General features: G+C 37.8%; 1 protein-coding gene across 1 annotated transcript in view; it reads left to right on the top strand.

Moving 5' to 3' along the window:
• foxj3 (forkhead box J3) overlaps positions 1-16,651 on the top strand; it is a 168,752-nt gene that overhangs the window by 9,307 nt on the left and 142,794 nt on the right. Inside the window, exon 2 of the mRNA XM_072245167.1 lies at positions 7,342-7,437. The gene's annotated coding sequence lies outside the window, so the exon portion shown is untranslated. The remainder of the gene's footprint in view (positions 1-7,341; positions 7,438-16,651) is intronic.

Consider the following 16,651-nt stretch of genomic DNA (forward strand, 5'->3'; position numbering starts at 1 on the left):
TTAAGTAGATGGTGCCTGGGTTGGAAAAGTTTACCATGGTGAGAAATTGGCTGTGGGAATGAGTTTTCACTGGAACACAGGAGGTTGTTGGTTGGCTTTGAGGTATATAAAATTGTGAAAGGTTAACAGCAAGAACCTGTTTTTCTCAGCTGATTTGTCAGAGCCAGAGAGCATTATGAAAAACGCTTTGATCTGGTGGGTAATAGCTTCTGGGACTCACTGCATGAAATGTAGTGGAAGCAGAGCCATTACCACATTTCAGAATAAGTATTCAAATGTATACTCAGATGGCCATCACCTGCTGTGTTACAGATCAGTGGTAGAAGGTAGGAATAGCTGGGTAGCAATTTCTATTTTGGTTACTATAAATCTGATAGGGCAGATTGCCTCCTTTGCCTTGGATTTTCTTTTGTTGATTTGCCAGATGGATCACCCATGGTCCTGGAACTAGTAATTGCCTTGTCAGTGAGGGCTGGCATTCTCCCAGCTTGGGTCCATATAGCACTGATTACATTACATTAAATTAAATTACTATCTCAGAGCAAATGTGAGTCTTAGTCTTTTATTCAGCTGGATCTACATTCTTAGGATTCCTGTAGTTAGATTGATGGATGGAAGGAGTTCATTCCATGTGAGATCCAAGAGGATCAACTTAGGCTACGTCCATACTACGCCGGATAATGTTGAAAACAAAGCTTTTTCTCTTCGTTTTGACCCTCTGTCCACACTAAAACAGCGTTCTCATCCCCCGAAAACGGAGATTTTCAGAAACGGTCTCCAGAGTGAATAAATTTGAAAACGCCTAATATCCGTTGCAGTGTGTACGGGGTAACCGGAACAGATAGCGGCAGCGCAGCATTTCATTGTTTTCTTTTTATTATTATTATTACTACTTTTTTGTCGCCAAACAATTGGTACTAGAGCATACAATCATCACAGCGATATTTGATTCTGCGCTTTGCAGAACCTAACAATTTCAGAACAGACGGCAACTAGACTGAAGCCAGAAGAGTTAGAAATGTACTCACCAAATACTTTGACCCATAGCTTACTGAATAAATAAGTATACTCACTTCGCCCTGTTTTCTGTCCTTGCTTGTATGAAGGTGGTTTACCTATTTATGCTAGTACTTCTCTGACAATATATTCTGAAGCCGATCCCTTTGCTCCTTGACTCCCCAACGATAGGAAACATCCTCTCTACATCCACACTTGATCCAAAAATCCTATGTCCTCTCTCCTACACCAACTCCTTAGCCACCTATTAATCTGTATAATCTTCCTAGCACATGGCACAGGTAGCAATCCTGACATCATAACCTTAGAGGTCCTGTCCTTTAATTTATCACCTAACTCCTGATCTCCCTGTGCACAGCATCATCACTCATCCTACCCATATCATTGGTACCTACATGGAATGTAACATTGTATGGAAATACAAGATAACACTGATGCAGACATGTTTTATACATTTAACAAGGTGCTTTATTAATGCAACAGAGTTAGTCAGTTTTTCAATGTTCATCGTCAGCCGGGTCATACTGTCCGTGAACTCCCTGTCGGTTGCCTCCATACGCTCCAGTATTTGTTTTTTCTAGTTTAAAGTCCTCCTGCATGAGAGCCAAGAGCAATTCCTTTTAAGTTTTTCTACTCTGTAACTGGACAAACATGGACCAAGTATATTGTTTCCTCTTCACTTGTTTTCTGTGTGTCCTGCGCTTGCCCAGTAGGAGGAGATTCACCCAAATATCCGTCTAATGTGGACAGAGATATTTTGAAAAACGCTTAGTGTGGACGCCTGTCGTTTTTACTCGAAACTGGCGTTTTCAAAAGTATCCGGCGTAGTGTGCATGTAGCCTTAGAGGATTTCTCAGCAGTTTAAGTGTGTTGATGGATTTCACTATACTGGACACTAAGGAAAATGAACGGTTGACTTGGGAAGTCAAGTTTCTGAATCTGTAACACTGAATCTATAGGCATTTCACAGTTTTGCACACAAATGTTACCTGATATCCTTTGAAATTTTAAATATGCAGTTGAGATTTGAGGCCAACCTTGATAACATTGGAGTATAGCTTCAAATCTGCATATTGCAATAATCTAACATTATGTCCTAAAATTAATACTTTTCAGTGATGTAGTATGCTTGAATGATTTAGTGTTGTCTGTTGTTACCAACTGTGTCCACCAGTAAGAACCATGAATATTGCTTCTTATGTCAGTAGGAAAAGATTTAGTGGTAGCTAAGGTGGTGTTGCTCTGGAATGGTTCTGTTTTAATGAATTCTTCTCAGGAGTTAATGAATCCAGAATGTGTTATTCCATCATACAACAGCAAACCAAAAAGCAGTTGAAGGCTTCGTCCAAAAGTTAGAGCAATGGAGTTGTAGGGGCATATGAATTTGGGGGATTGAATTGTACAGTATGTTTAGATGTCAGCTTAGCAGCTGGTAGCCATAGTTTTTTTAAACTTGCATGTTAAGAGTGACAAAGTTTATTGAATATGGGATGGTGATCACCCTCCCATGTATTTGTATGGCCAACTTGGAATATCTTGTATGCAAGCCATATTTATTCAACATTTACATAATCACCATTAAGCAGCTGTACTGGGGTTAGCTTCCTCACTAAATTTTATTTGTAAATGCTGTCAATTTTAGTGCTAGTACTTGTTGCCCTGGTAGACCAGAATTAGACCTGAGGAACAGACTTGCTGGGCCGAATGGCTAATTTCTGCTCCTTTGTGTTATGGTCTTAGATTTTTTTCTGATAGATCTTTATGAGATGGACCATTGGAGCAACTCAAAGTGCTGCAATAAATGTTATGATTGTACTAGTAATTTCTACAACTGCATGTTGAAGCCTTTACTACAAAGAACACATATTTAACAATTTATTTCTAGCATTGGACTCATTTTTAGCATTCACAGAATATGGCTGTTGCTTTTGGATACTGGACAGCTTTTAGTATCCATTCCTAATTTCCCCAGAAGTGAGTGGCTTGCTAGTTCAGTTGGAATTGAGGTTAAGGTTGGGAGACAACTATAAATTTCTTTCTTCCAGATCATTTTATCTTTCTGGTAGTTTCCAGGTTGTCATTATTGTTGTTCAAGCTTGCGACCAGTAGTTTTGGCTTTTCCCGCCAGCCAACAAGTTTCCTTCATTCAACCCTTAGTATACTGAATTCTGTTTAAATCTTCTATACTACTCTTAGGTGATTGTACCTTCATTTAGTAAACAATGTTGTTTATTTTGTCTTGTGTAGAGTAAGAGTAATCTCTTTTAATAAATTTGTGGTGTTTGCAAATTTTCACACCTGAGTCTTTATATTTAACCCCCTCTCCTGCCCCCAAAATTTTCTCAGAAACTATTGTGATCACATTCCAGAAAAAAGTATTCGAGGCAATTTAAGTTTTTAAAAATGTTGCTGAAATTGTGGTGTGCAAATTTATGCAGAATGTTGATGATCTCAAGATGTTGTAATGGCTATTTATTGTCTTCACATTACGTTTCTTCTTTACTTTTATTCCAGTCTTTTCTTATTGATGGTAATTGTACACTATTAACCATACAAAACATTTAATTTGTACTGAAATGACACGGCAAAGACTATCTTCAGAATCAGGTTTAATATCAGCGGCATATGTTGTGACAACGTTATGTTTTAGGTTAAATACTTTGGAAAGAATTGATTTGTCAGTTGTGTGCACATTCAAAATTTAAGCCTGTTGGGTGCTTGAACGGAATTGAAGTATGAATGCTACTAACCTGGAAAATTAAGCATTTAAATCTCAGGCAATTTGTTTAGTTGCATGAACTATAGTTTCATTATGAGAATAGTTTGGTGGCATGTTTAATTTTTGCCTCTATTGGCCTCGTCTTAACCAGATGTCTATTCATGTCTAACATTTGGGTTCCTTTGTTTATAGGCACCTAGTATCACTGCTTAATTCCAACACAGAACAATACAGCACAGGATAGGAACAGGCCCTTTGGCTTGCAGTGTTGTGCCAAACTAATCAAATTAGTAATCAAATTCCTGACTAAAATAATCTCTTCTGCCTACACAATGTCCATATCCTTCCATTTCTGGCACGTTCATGAGCTTATTTAAGCACCCTTTGAACAGCTCCATTATATTTACATCCAGTCACTCAAGGTAGTGCATTCCAGGCACCCACTGTGTAAAGCAAAAACAACAAAAGCTTTTTCCACATATCTTTTGAATTTATCAGCTCAAATGTTAAATGCATGCCCTCAGGTACAGTATTACATGTCAACCCTAGGAAAATGATGGTGTCTGTGTATTCTATTGATGCCTCTCATCATCTCATAAACCTCTGAGATCTCCCCTCAACCTCTGCCTCCAGAGAATACAACCAAAGTTTGTCCAGCCCCCTAATCCAGGCAGCATCCTGGTATATCTCTTCTGTACTTTTTCCAAAACTTCCTTCTCCTACCGATAGTGCAATGTCCGGAACTGAACGCAGTAGTCCAAATGCAAACTAACTCGAGTTTTATACAGACGCAAATTGATAGAGGAATTAATATCTTGATGCTCATAAAAAAAAATCTGCCTGGGATTGTGCAAATTTAATTTCCTGCAGCCGGGATTAATGGAATTTTTACTACATTGCTCATTCTTGAAAATTGTATCTTTTTTTGTGAAGATGGCATAGTACATATCTTAATACCTATATGGGAAAAACATTCCACTCATCCTGAAGCTCCGTGTGGAGTCTTGTCTTTGTCCCTAATATATTATGATTGCTGCTGCTGTTGATTCTGAAATAATAGACGTTTTAATGCAATGAAATTTTTCTTAAAAAGCTGATTCACACTGAAATCCATTTTCACAGGAATTAACTGTCCTTGTCTTCATTTTCACCAAGGTTGCCATTTGTGAATGACCCTTGGTGAATTTTTGACTGTTGCAGGTGCGTTTTGCTTATCAGACGTCTAGGACATCCACTCTCAAGGGTCTTATTAAAATTATTTCATTCAAACGCCAGTCTTCAGCTAGATGAGACTACTGGTCTTTTACCACTTTCCTGCCTCAGATCAATACCTACAGATCGATAAAATCTCAGAGCAGTTTGTTGGATTTTACTTGGGTATCCAGTGAATAAATGGCTTTTGTTAGATCAGTTTTGCATTTTTATCTGGCTCTAGGATATGTAGTTGAGTAGTTTGAACTTAGTAATACATGAAGATTTTATTAACATGAAAGCCATGAGCGAGTGTTTGAATTAACATGGAAATTAGGTTTTCAAGCTCAAAGGTTCTGACATAGCTGATCAACTTGTTATACAGTGGCCCCCAGCCTTTGACTTTAATGTTCTGCGTTCAAATCAACACATAGGAATGGGATTAAAGTTAACGTTGCTCTGTGCTGCTGGAATGAACCACAACTTGGATTTTTAACTTCATCCACTATGTTGATCCTGTGTTTGGGAACTCCTTTCATTGTTAACATTGGTATATTGTTGCAAATTGCTTGTTAGTAATATTGGGCAGACATAAAGAGATGAGGATGGTGAGCTGGGTATCGGATAATGCTGGGCATTAAAGAAGCATTAAATTATACAGGGTAGCAAACATAATCTAGGCTTATACCCTTAAGTTTAGTTGGTAGAAGAGTGGTCAAGCAAGGTGTTCGAGATGACTAGTGGGCTTGGTCTGGTCCTTTTCTGGGGAGGAAAGGTGCACAGTCTTAAAAATTAAACCAGCTTCATCCAGGGATGGAATCAGCAAGCACCTTTTCACACAAAAGGTAATACAGGTTTGGAATCTCACAACCTTTCGGTCCATTCCTGCTGCTGGTTCACCCCACAAATAACCACTGCATAAAGACATTCAATATTGGATCAGTATAAGTTACTGAAATTAATAATTTTACTGGTGAGAATATTAAATAGGGACGGGCAATTAAAAGAAATTGTGCTTTTATATATTTTTTCAATTAACAAAGCAATGATTTATTGTCGTCTCAAATTGCCCCGATCTGCCTAATTTTGTAATTATTTCTGTTATTAATATTTTGTATTTATTTCTGGGGGGACGAGACTGTTGTTGAACAGTTTCTAACTAGCGTCAGATGTGTGTGCTTGTGTGGCTGTCAGACACTACACCGTGCTTAGAAGAGTTTTAAAATAGTAGCAGTTGCATGTGCTTGAGTTCAAAAGCAGTGAATTTTGTCATTAATAGTTGGTGAGAAATAAGCAGTAAGACAATTCACAACTGTTTGCTGACCACAGTTTCAAATGGTATCAAATGGTATCTTGAATTTTACAGTGAAAATGAAGATTGGAGGATGCAAATGTCAATAGCATTGTGTGAGGTCAGTTCATTATCTACACTAGGTGTCTGGGCTGATTTGTTCATTTATAGTCAATCAAAAGAGCACGACAGTGTACAGGTACACTGGATGAATTCCTACATCTCTAACAATTAGGAATTAATATATAGTTTTATATTACTGTAGTAGTGTTGATACTGTTCTACTTGTTCCATATTTCATTTAAATACACAGTTTGTTACTCAGTTAAACGGTAGTTTATCTTTTTATACCTCTAACTACTTTCATGAAATTTTGGCTATTTGGGACAGCTGCTTAATTAGGTCCAAATGTACCCCAATTAACTGGAATCTACTGTTATCGGCAAGATCAGCAGAGTATTAATAAAGTGTCCTGCTGAAGGGTCTTGGCCTGAAATGTTGACTGTACACTTTTCCATAGATGCTACCTGGCCTGCTGAGTTCCTCCAGCATTTTGTGTGTGTTATTTGGATTTCCAGCATCTGCAGATTTTCTCTTGTTTGAATTAATATAGGTGTTTTTTTGTGTCACGTTTTGGTGGTTTTATGATTGTAACATGGGCTTTTTAAAAAGAAATTTCAGAATATTAGCTGAATTTAAATTCCATAGCTGCCAATGTGGGATTTGAACTCTGGTCTCTGTTATTAGTGGAGGCTCTGATTATTGGTCTGGTATCTAACATGTAAATTAAGTTTGAATATTTGAATGACCTCCTCCTGTTTCTTTTCCTTTAAAGATGTGTTGAAGTACTTTGTAGCTCCCATAACTGAGGAATGATATCTTAAATTATATCCTTAAGTCATGTTGTGAGACTCAAAACCACAATTGCCTAACTCAGACTGCAAACAGCTGAATAAAAGTAGCCAATAATTATTAAATATGTTTTTTATGTGCTTCATTTCACAGATTATATTCATTACAATGAATTTACTGTGGGGAACGGGTTTTAAGTTGGAGAAATGTTTGAAACAAAAATCAAATAGCTCCAGTGACTGAATATTAAATCATTAATAATTCTTCATAGGCAATCCCTCAGGATCGAAGATGACTTGCTTCCACTTCAGTTCTTTGGGTCCTCGGGTGGCTGATGACAGTATGGGATTTGCAGTCTCTGGCACAGGTGGGTTGAGAATTGAAGGAGGGTGGGTAATTTCAAAGGTGGTTTATATCTTTTGTTGTTTACATAGGGCTTGTGTTCCCATTGAATGAACTAGCAGTTCTCAGTGCTATGCTGAATGGCCCCCTTCCATTCTGAATAATTGTGGGTCAAGGATTCCTAAGAATGGTGGGGAAGGAGCATCCTAGAGATTATTTTTTGCTCTGTCCACTTGGTAATTCCATTTTGGGAAGCTGGTGTTGGACATATGAGCCATGTGGTGTGCCCCTTGTAATTAGGGAACTGGTATCAGAATGACGTTTATTATCACCAGCATGTGATGTGAAATTTGTTAACTTAGCAGCAGTTCAATGCAATACATAATCTAGCAGAGAGAGAAAAAATAATAATAAATAAAATAAAACATAATAAATAAACAAGTAAATCAATTGCATTTATTGAATAGATTATTTTAAAAATGTACAAAAACAAGAATACTGTATATTAAAAAAGTGAGGTAGTGTCCAAAGCTTCAAAGTCCATTCAGTAATCGGATGGCAGAGGGGAAGAAGCTGTTCCTGAATCGCTGAGTGTGTGCGTTCAGGCTTCTGTATCTCCTACCTGGGTAAACTGGATTGGGAGAGAATTATGATGTGTTGGTTTAGTGATCCTGCCACTGGAAATGGAGGGTTATGTTCAAGCAGTATGGGTATCTTTCTGGTGTCTGTCTCTGAAGCATACAAGTTGTCTGTTAGACTATGTATTTTTGTATCAGGTTTAAGGTCTTTTAAAAACATTAATTGATGGTCTTTTTCTTGGGGTGGAGAGGAATGTCAAACATGTGAAGGCATACGGCATACAGTGCTTATCAAAAGTATTCACCCCCTTGGAAGTTTTCATGTTTTATTGTTTTACAATATTGAATCACAGTGGATTTAATTTGGCTTTTGTGACACTGATCAACGGAAAATGACTCTTTCGTGTCAAAGTGAAAACTGATCTCTACAAAGTGATTTAAATTAATTACAGATATAATATACAAAATGATTGCATAAGTATTCACCCCCTTCAAATCAGTATTTAGTAAATGCATCTTTGGCAGCAATTACAGCCTTGAGTCTGTGTGGTAAGTCTCTATCGGCTTTGTGCATCAGGAAACTGTAATTTTTCGCCCATTCTTCTTTACAAAACTGCTCAAGCTCTATCAGATTGCATGGAGATTGTGAGTGAGTGGCCCTTTTCAAGTCCAACCACAAGTTCTTGATTGGTTGAGGTCTGGGCTCTGACTTGGCCAGTCCAGGACATTAACTTTGTTGTTTTAAGCCATTCCTGTGTAGCTTTGGCTTTATGCTTAGGGTCATTGTCTTGCTGAAAAATAAATCTTCTCCCAATTCGCAGTTCTCTTGTAGACTGCATCAGAATTTCCCTGTATTTTGCTACATTCATTTTACCCTCTACCTTCACAGGCCTTTCAGGGCCTGCTGCAGTGAAGCAACCCCACAAGAGGATGCAGCCACCACCATGCTTCACGGTAGGGAGAGTGTGTTTTTAATGATGGCGTTTAGTCTGATGGTCAAAAAGCTCAATTTTGGTTTCATTAGACCATAGAACCTTCCGGCTGTCGTCAGAGTCTCCCATATTGGTGTAGCAAACTCTAGCTGAGATTTCATGTGAATTTTTTCAACAGTGGCTTTCTCTTTCCCATTTTCCCCATAAAGCTGTGACTGGTGAAGCACCCAGGTAACAATTTTTGTATGTGCAGTCTCTCCCATCTCAGCCACTGAAGATTGTAATTCCTACAGAGTTGTCACAGGTCTCTTGGTGGCCTCCCTCACTAGTCCCTTTCTTGCATAGTCACTCAGTTTTTGAAACCAACCTGCCATGTTCTTTCCACTTCTTGACAATTGACTTAACTGTACTCAAGGAGATTCAGTGGTTTAGAAATTTTCTTGTATTCATCTCCTGACTGGTGCTTTTCAATAACTATTCTGTGGAGTTGCTTGGAGTGTTCTTTTGTCTTCATCATGGATTTTTTTGCCAGGATACTAACTCACCAGCAGTTGGAGCTTCCAGACATGGTCTGTTTTTACTACAATCAGTTGAAACACCTTGACTGAGCATGGATTTCCAAAACAGATCTTCATTGAACTAATTATGTGACTTCTAAAACCAATTGGCTGTACCAGTGGTGATTTGGTGTATCATATTAAAGGGGGGCTAAATACTTGAGCAATCAATTATTTTCTGTTTTTTATTTATAATTGATATATATCATTTTGGAGAGATCTGCTTCCCCTTTGACATGAAAGAGTCTTTTTCTGTTGATCAGTGTCAAAAACAAATTAAATCCACTCTTATTCAATGTTGTAAAACAATAAAACATGAAAACTTCCAAGGGGGTGAATACTTTTTATATGCACTGTACTCTCAGTGGGAATTCGGTGTGTTGTGTGTTCAGAGATGATCTTCTGCCCACTGCTGTTGTAATGCCTGGTTATTTGAGTTACTGTTGTCTTCCTGTCAGCATGAACCAGTCTAGCCATTCTTCTCTGACATCTTTGTTTTTCTGCACCATTCTCTAAACTCTAGAGCAGTGGTTCCCAACCTGGAGTCCACAGACCCCTTGCTTAATGGCATTGGTCCATGACATTAAAAAAAACATGGGAAATCTCTGCTGTAGTGGCTGCTGTGCGTGAAAATCCCAGGAGATCAGCAGTTTTAGAGATGCTCCAGCCATCTCATCTGGCACCAACAATCATTCTACAGTCAAAGTCACTGAGATCACATTTCCTCCCCATTCTGATATGTGGTCTAAACAACTGAACCTCTTGACCATGCCTGCATGCTTTTATGTGTTGAATTGCTGCCAGATGATTGGCTGATTAGATATTTGCATTAATGAGCAACTGTCCCTAAAAGTAGCCACTGGGTCTATTTTATATGACAAAACTTATTAGTATTCTGACTCTTCTGTTTTGATATAGACTGTTAGCTGCCATCAAATATTGCTGATAGTATGGGAGTTGTGTATTCATTAATTAAGATTTAGCTGAAGTCCCTATTTAGGCAGGCCCATTAATTGACCAAAAAACAAAGTTTTATTCCATTGCTAATGTTTGTGTGTTGTAGTTCGTGTGTTGTGTGTTGTACTGAAATGATGAACTAACCTGCTTACCCACCGTTGGTATAGCTTGTTTCTTATTCATTTCACTAAAGATCAATTGTTATTTTGAGAAAACTTTTGTTATATAGAATGTTTGGCAGATGTTTTAAGTTGCATCCAGAACATGGGAGTTTATTGAAATCTTAGAAGGTAGTGAACAGCTAGTAATGATACTTGAGAGTTAATTTTTGTCCTATTTTTATTCTCTATTTCAATGGTTCTCTCTGTCTGAGCTTTTCGCATTTTTTTTTATCAACTCTCTTAATAAGCACTCGTATTCCAAAAAGAACAACCTTGGCTTTCCCACATAAGTAAACTCTATTATTCCAGGACTAATTCTGCTAAGGTTCACTTGCATTCTCTTCTGAACTTTCATATCCTATAGTGAGTGTAGCACCCAGAACTCAAACATTTATCTGGTTGTGACTGAACCAGTTTTTCATACATGTTGATTGAAGCAGGACGAGAGCAAGAAAGTGAGTGTATACAACCCAAGATTCCAAGTACTATGAATCACTAACAGATAATATTATAGCTTGCTATAGTTGTAGATGCTAATTTTGTTTGTTTTTATTTTACATTGTGATTATCAAAAGTGATTGCAGGTCTTGGTTTAAACACTTGTTGGGCTGGAAAATGGCAGAAGTGGTGGGGTGATGGTCGTCGTACAGAATGGTTATCAGCCTTGGTGGCATTTGTGTTGTGGGACAGTGGGTGCAAGCTATGGTTATCAACTTTTGCAAGCTTCATTACAATAATATTGTGATAAGAGATCTGGTATGGAGAACTAAAGTGAGCTTTCAATGAAGACCTTTAATGAACATGTAATTTGTTGAACACATTCAAAATCAATTTAATTGCAAACAAGGGAAAATCTGCAGATGCTGGGAATCCAAGCAACATGCAGAATGCTGGAGGAACTCAGCAGGCCAGGCAGCTTCTATGGAAAAGAGTATAGTCGACATTTCAGGCTGAGACCCATTATCAGGACTGGTGAAAGAAATGAGTCAGAGTTAGAAGGTGGGGGGAGGGGAGGAAGAAACACAAGGTGGTAGGTGAAATCGAGCTCTTTACTTCACTACTCCCCCTCTCCAGGTTTCACCTGTCACCTTGTGTTTCTTTTTCCCCTACCCCCACCTTCCAACTGTGATTCCTCATCTTTTTTGCTCCAGTCCTGATGAAGGTCTCTGCCTGAAATGTTGACTGTACTCTTTTCCATAGATGTTGTCTGGTCTGCTGAATTTCTCCAGCATTTTGCATGTGTTGCAAAATCAATTTTTTGAAGTGGAATCATTGTAGTGATATAGGGAATATATTTTTGCATGAAATTGTAACTCAACTTGATCTTGACATAGTTGCAGTACGTCTTGATCCAGGTTATGGAGGAATACTTTTTTTTCAACTTAACTATTGGTTCTACTCCACTTCTATCTTTCATCCCATGTTCTGCCTGTCCGTAAGGCAGGTGGTACCCACTCAAACAACCAACTTTCCCAGTGTTTTTTTCACAACTTCCACAAAAAAAAATTGACAAAATTTTTGTCAAGCTGAAGATAGTTCAGAGAATTCGAGCAACCAGGATGAGGGTCATCTGGACTTTGTGTGCACCCAGTCAGGCACATGAAAATGGCTGGTGAGTTTGTACTTTAATTTGTGAACGTTTCCACAATAATTCCACACACAGTTGTGCCAACAGACTAGTTTCATCTCCCACTGGCTGTATTAGAGAAAACCAATAAGTTTTTAACTTCCATGACAAAACCAAACCTAAACTGACTTGGAGCCATAAAAAGATACAGCATGAAAACCAATGCTTTGACCCACCAAATCTGCACTGACCATCTAATTTAATCCTATTGTAACCCAATTTATCCTCCCACATCAACACAACCAGATTCCACTACTCATTTAGACACTGGGGGAATTTTTTTTCAGTTTAAAGATTAATAGAATATCTGGGAGGTTTCATTGTTCCTTAGATACTCCTGCGATAGTTTCAGGTGTTCATGTGGTCTGTTACCACTGTTAAATTGGGCTTAAGCTTTATCATTATCAGAAAATCACCGTTCTATCTGGAGGTTCATGCAAAAATCATTGTTATTTTTAATTGCAATTAATGAGTAACCATGTATTGATTTTTAGAAAGAAAAGAGTTGATTTTAGTTTTGATGCCTCCAAAGTGTGATTTCTAATCCACACTGAATGCTAATACACAATTAGAATTGAATATCTGCAAACAGTTATTTTTCAAGTCCATGAGTGAGTGTCTGGTCCCCATTAGTCATATAGTAACAATATACAAAATATTTTTTAGACTAGGAGAAAAGATTAATTTTTTCCTTTTTCCCCATCTCCCTTTTTAAATTCAGGAGACATGGGATTTGGAAGAATTTTTAAAACATTGTTTTCCATTATAATTTAGAAATTACTGCTAGACATTGGACCAGAACAAACTAAAACTTAAATTGTATTCTACCCAATTTCCTAACCAAGCAATAGCTCTTTATGACTTGCTCTTGAACTTCCCACAGATGCCGTCACATGTTGGGGATAATAAACCTGATTCTGAGCTGGGTTATTCTGTGCTCTGACCTTGATATTTAAGACTATTCCATGATGAAGGTGTTAAGTTCTCTGCCTTGTGCTTTTCTTGCCATCTGTATAAATGTCTTATGGGAAAGTAGTGATTGGGATCAGCCTGACTTAGCTGGTTTAATTTATATACATCCTTCATATACAAGAAGAATAAAAATCTTTACATCATGTCTCCATTCAAATGTGCAATGTGCAATTAAAGTAATTTATAAAAAAAAATATTGTGTACAACAGGGTAGTCAATATAACATAGAAATACAGTTGCATCAGCATGAATTAAGCAGTCTGGTAGCCTGGTGGAAGAAGCTGTCGTGGAGCCTGTTGGTCTTGACTTTTATGCTGTGGTGCCATTTCCCAGATGGTAGCAGCTGGAATAGATTGTGGTCAGGGTGACTTGGGTCCCCAATGATCCTTCGGGCCCTTTTTTCACACCTGTATTTGTAAATGTTCTGAATCATGGGAAGTTCACAACTGCACATGCGCTGGGCTGTCCACACCACTCTCTGCAGAATCCTACAATTAAGGGAGGTACAGTTCCCATACTAGGCAGAGATGCAGCCAGTCAGGATGCTCTTGCCTGTCTTTGGGATGTGGTGGCAAATTGTTGAAAGCCACTGCCATCCTGGGAATATTGCAAGACTTCATGTAGTGGTTATTGCTGTATCAAATGATGCTTTTCTCAAGAAGCTGAGAGGGCTAGCTTTGTTTTTCTTCTCTTTTGCAATTTTCTTTAAAAAAAAATGCAAATTTTAGGAAAAAAATTTGGAGCAATATTTTTGTTGGAGTTGCTGCAATCAGGATGAGGGCCATCTAGACTTTGGGTGTACTCATCCATGCACATGAAAATGGCTAGTGTCTGAAAGTTGGTGAGTTTTTCTTAGTTCCTCTACCAAGAATTATTAATGGCGTGCTGAATAGTTCTTCAAAGAAATCAGGCACACCTCCCAAATTTGTCTTTTCATCTCTAAGTCTTTTGTTTGGGATCATGGGGATCATCCACAATTTAGATAGATTAGATTAGATTCAATTTTATTGTCACTATGCCAAGTACAGATACAAAGCCAATGAAATGCATTTAGCATCTGACCAGAAATGCAAAGAATATTTATAAAATAACTACGAATAAAAAAAGTGCTACAGCACACAAATATAGAAGTACTGAGACAGTACAATACGGATGCAATACTGCTTAGCGCTGTGATGAGAGGTTCAGCAGTGTCACAGCACCAGGGAAGAAGCTCTTCCTGTGCCTGCTGGTGCAGGAGCGGAGGCTCCTGTAGCGCCTACTGGATGGGAGGAGAGTAAAAAGTCCATGGTTAGGGTGAGATGCATCCCTGATGATGCTTTTCGCCCTGCCCAGGCAGTGATATATTATCCTCTGCTTTTGAAAAATGATTAAATTAATTGGTGGGAGAAGGAAGTGATTTAAATTTTTCTTCCCCCTTGTCATCCCCCAATGTCTCATCAAAAGGTAAATTCATGAAAACTTTGTTTTGGGTTGGGTATTTCCGTATCCATAGGAATGGGAGATTTCTTATACAAATATTGAAGGGTTTTCTGAACAATTCTTCATGTATGAAATTTGACACTTGACTGATTAAATTAAATGTGGCAAAAGTCTTATTTTGGAGATCTTCTAAACTGCAAATGTCTTTTACCTGAAATATTTTCCAGAAGAGGGATCGAGGCAAGTCTTAGCCAGAGTTGACATGTAATGAAACATGGACAAATGTCAGTTTTGGCAGGCTATTTGTGTTTTATTTTTTGAGTTAACTCGTCTTGTACCCAGACTCCTTTTGCAATCTGAGGACATCATTCAGACTGATAGTGCAGAATGACAAGCTATGCACTTCTCAGTGGTGCGGTTTCACTGAGATATAAATTGCTTGCTATATTCTGTGCACTGTAGCAGTAGAATCAGATGCAGGTTTGTTATCACCACATGTGTCATGAAATTTGTTAACTTAGCAGCAGCAGTTCAATGCAATAATATAGAAGAAAATTAAGTAAATTAATTACAGTATATGTATATTGAATAGATTAAAAATCATGCAAAAACAGAAATAATATTAAAAAAGTGAGGTGGTGTTCAAGGGTTCAATATCCATCTCGGAATCGGATGGCAAATGGGAAGAAGCTGTTCCTGAATTGCTGAGTGTGTGTCTTCAGACTTCTGTACCCCCTACCTGATAGCTTTGTGCTTGTTCGACTTTGTGTTTTGAAATTAAGAGAATTGCGAACTGTATTCTTCAATATATTTTTGTTATTAAAATGAAAGATCCTAAGGGCTTTTTAATTTTGCCTCCTGATGATTAGTGCTAAAATGATCCAGATCTGTTACAGAAGAAAAAGGATTTCATGATGTATATTGTATACATTTCTCTGACATTAAATGTACCTATTGAAACCTATTGAGTAATAATTAATGCAAGTTAAACAATTATAGAAAAATGAAATACATGAAGCTGAAAATATGAAATTAAAGCAATACTGTAAGGCACTTTGAGGTATCATGTGCAGAGAGAAAAAAATAGTTAATATTGATATTCTATGTTACTGAAATGTTAATTGTACTTGGCCCTCCTGAGCAGTTGACTTATTAGGTGCAGTACTTATTAGGTGAAGCTCTAATCTGCCCTGACTGCATACTTTAGTCCCAGTTTCTGCCCATGTGTGTCATTTTTCCTGTTTTCCACATATTACGTCCCTTGTGAGGCTACCAGTTTCTGCCAATTAAATCAAAGTTGTATCCTCACTGCTCAGAATCTACTTTCCTTCAGTCTGGGCTGGATTTAGATCCTGGGGTGAAAATTTAGTTTAATCCACTACATTGCACATCTCCTTTGCAGATTTAAATTTTCTGATTTAAAACTCCTGAAGTTTTTGACTTTGATTTTAATTTGAATTTAAGAAAACTGCCAAAATCATAACTTAGTTGAACTTCCAATAACTTAGCCAGAGCAGAGAGAGCAAAATATGTTATTTTCCAAAACTGTGTAGTGCTTTCACAAGTTACATATTTTGGTCTTCATAATGGAATGTAATTTATTATTTTGAACTTTCACAGCCATCAAAGGATCTGTAATAGTGTAGTTCATTACCCTGCTCACAATCCCATCACTTTGCCAAGGTTCACTGATTCGAATCCTTAAATTTTATAAATATCACTGCAGCAAGATTCTGTAGGTTTTTATTTGAGCTTTGTTGCACACACTTGGTTCCTTTGAACTATATGATTTCTGTTCCCTGTTCTCATTGCTACACCTGTGGTACGTGAGTTGCTGCCCCGCTCCAAAAAACTGCTTCAACGAAACCCCTTTACTCTATGTCTTTATATCTTTATCCCATCTTCAGAAGCCTCCCTTGATCTATTTACCATCACTTTGGAGTGAATACTGTTTGTCCAAGCATCTATTTATAATGTGCGTGTTTGTCTCTTTAAACCTACTTAAGCCCCCTCCCCTGTTCTGAACATATCAG

Source organism: Mobula birostris, chromosome 27 (genome assembly GCF_030028105.1).
Source record: "Mobula birostris isolate sMobBir1 chromosome 27, sMobBir1.hap1, whole genome shotgun sequence".
In the NCBI taxonomy this organism is placed as follows: domain Eukaryota; kingdom Metazoa; phylum Chordata; class Chondrichthyes; order Myliobatiformes; family Myliobatidae; genus Mobula; species Mobula birostris.